Source organism: Schistocerca nitens, chromosome 7, assembly GCF_023898315.1.
Source record: "Schistocerca nitens isolate TAMUIC-IGC-003100 chromosome 7, iqSchNite1.1, whole genome shotgun sequence".
Classification (NCBI taxonomy): domain Eukaryota; kingdom Metazoa; phylum Arthropoda; class Insecta; order Orthoptera; family Acrididae; genus Schistocerca; species Schistocerca nitens.
Genome location: NC_064620.1, coordinates 64155515 through 64158841, shown reverse-complemented (window position 1 = coordinate 64158841; position 3327 = coordinate 64155515).

The following is a 3327-nucleotide window of genomic DNA, read 5'->3' as shown; positions in this document are numbered from 1 at the left end:
CCACTGAATCATACATGAGTCTTTTCAGGAATTTCCCTTGTGAATTCGAACTTTCTGTAGGATAAGCTTCGACTGCTACTTCTCTCTCTTTTATTTCCTCTTCTCTATTTCTTCCTTCATTTACGCTTTCTTCAACATCCTCTACTTTTTCCTCATCCTCGTCTATCTTCTCCTTCTTCGTCGCTACTTCCACATAATCGCATCTAAATGCTCTAATTATCGCTTCATAACTTCCTTCATTATATACGTTGGGTTGTGTGCCCACTCGTAACTTATTTTCAACTTCTGTCGACTGCGCATTATCCTCATTGAATTCACTTTCCCTGGTTTCCATCTCAAATAGCTCTGCAATACTCATTACTTCGTCCTTTCCTCCTACATTCGTTGTGCATGCCTCTGGTAATTCATCTTCCTCGTCAGTATTCTCCCAATTAATTTCGTCCCAGCACGATATTGTTATTTTCTTGTCTTCGTTTTCATCTGGTCCCTGCGGATTTGTTTCTTCCTTCTTCTCTTCTCGTGATAAGATTTTTACTTCTCTGTTCAAGGTGCTGCAATTGTCCTGGGTCGGTGCGTCATTCTCTTTGGCATGGGCGCTTAGCTGTCAATTCGAACGTTTATCGGGGTTTGGTGGTCTTACCTCCACCTCTTCTATCTGTATTCTCTTTTCTTATTGATAGTGGTTTCTTTGTTGATAATTTGTCGGTCTATTGGCTCTCCAGTACCGTTCCGGTTGTCGTTATTCCCTCTGTAATAGTTGTTGCCTTCCTGGGTGAATTATAGTTATTGCCATATTCTCTTCTAAATCCATAACCGGTTCTTTGTTGAAATCTATTGTCGTTTCTTGGTGCGAAGTTATCACGTGGTTCGTAATTATTGTTTCTTCGTACTGTGTCTTGTGGATTCCACTGCTTTTTGCTTTCGTTTTCACGTGCGCTTCGTCTTTTTCTTGCGTCATCTTCCGAAAATATGAACTCTAGTTCCCTTAGAATACCTTTAAATGCTTCGACGTCATTACCTCCGCGACCTACTAATGATTGCTGGTATTTCAATGGTAACTTCATAGCGCATAATTTAATCAACTCTCCGTCACTGTATGGTACATCTAAGCATTGATTTTTCTTTGCCATTAATTCGAAAAATTTCACGGGACTCTTCTCTCCGGAATTTTCAGAACATGGGTTCTGTAATAATTCGTACTTCACTCTGTTCTATGCTTCGCTGGACCAATATCGTGAGAGAAACTTCTCTCTGAAATCTTCGTACTATCGGCATGTCGCTGCAACATTGTGTATGATTTCTGTGACTGTTCCTGACATGTGTGCACATATAAAGTCTAATTTGTGCGCTAGCGTCCGGTGTTCTGGTAATCCTACTCGGAATTGATCAATAAAAGTTCGTGGATGTAATGAGTTTCTTTCTCGAAAGTGTTGAAATTTTCTGACTGTGAGGAAATGATCGTTGTCGTACTTCGTCATAGTTCCATATGAAATTCGCGATTCTTCGCCACTTTTGTTTCTGATCATTTCTCCCGTCATTCTTTCCGGTTGTGGTAGATCCATTGGATATTGTCCACTGTAACTTTCGCCTACCCTTGCGTAGTATCGTTGGAGTGGTACGCAATAATTTTCTTCCATCGGTTGTGAACGTGTAGCTGAATGCATTGCACTGTACTCTTCGCGACCTGGCTTTCCATTGTCACGTATGTTACTTTCCGCCTGTGACTGGAATCGCAAATGTGTAATATCTTCGTTAATTGCTTGTTTTTCCGGTGCTGTTACAGATACGGATGTGGTTGCAGACTCTGTGCTTGTTCGGTCCTGTTCACTACGCTCTTCAATGGTTTGCAACAACTCTGTTCGCAATTTCTGAAATTGTCGCTTCGTTTGCGCTTTTATTTTGACTATGCGGTTATCATATCTTTTCAGCGCTGCTTTTGTGATACGTTTGTGAAACACACTGTTTTCAACAACTTCACGCGCTGTACCTGCTGCTTGTCTAGTAACTACACTCCTGGAAATTGAAATAAGAACACCGTGAATTCATTGTCCCAGGAAGGGGAAACTTTATTGACACATTCCTGGGGTCAGATACATCACATGATCACACTGACAGAACCACAGGCACACAGACACAGGCAACAGAGCACGCACAATGTCGGCACTAGTACAGTGTATATCCACCTTTCGCAGCAATGCAGGCTGCTATTCTCCCATGGAGACGATCGTAGAGATGCTGGATGTAGTCCTGTGGAACGGCTTGCCATGCCATTTCCACCTGGCGCCTCAGTTGGACCAGCGTTCGTGCTGGACGTGCAGACCGCGTGAGACGACGCTTCATCCAGTCCCAAACATGCTCAATGGGGGACAGATCCGGAGATCTTGCTGGCCAGGGTAGTTGACTTACACCTTCTAGAGCACGTTGGGTGGCACGGGATACATGCGGACGTGCATTGTCCTGTTGGAACAGCAAGTTCCCTTGCCGGTCTAGGAATGGTAGAACGATGGGTTCGATGACGGTTTGGATGTACCGTGCACTATTCAGTGTCCCCTCGACGATCACCAGTGGTGTACGGCCAGTGTAGGAGATCGCTCCCCACACCATGATGCCGGGTGTTGGCCCTGTGTGCCTCGGTCGTATGCAGTCCTGATTGTGGCGCTCACCTGCACGGCGCCAAACACGCATACGACCATCATTGGCACCAAGGCAGAAGCGACTCTCATCGCTGAAGACGACACGTCTCCATTCGTCCCTCCATTCACGCCTGTCGCGACACCACTGGAGGCGGGCTGCACGATGTTGGGGCGTGAGCGGAAGACGGCCTAACGGTGTGCGGGACCGTAGCCCAGCTTCATGGAGACGGTTGCGAATGGTCCTCGCCGATACCCCAGGAGCAACAGTGTCCCTAATTTGCTGGGAAGTGGCGGTGCGGTCCCCTACGGCACTGCGTAGGATCCTACGGTCTTGGCGTGCATCCGTGCGTCGCTGCGGTCCGGTCCCAGGTCGCGGGCACGTGCACCTTCCGCCGACCACTGGCGACAACATCGATGTACTGTGGAGACCTCACGCCCCACGTGTTGAGCAATTCGGCGGTACGTCCACCCGGCCTCCCGCATGCCCACTATACGCCCTCGCTCAAAGTCCGTCAACTGCACATACGGTTCACGTCCACGCTGTCGCGGCTTGCTACCAGTGTTAAAGACTGCGATGGAGCTCCGTATGCCACGGCAAACTGGCTGACACTGACGGCGGCGGTGCACAAATGCTGCGCAGCTAGCGCCATTCGACGGCCAACACTGCGGTTCCTGGTTTGTCCGCTGTGCCGTG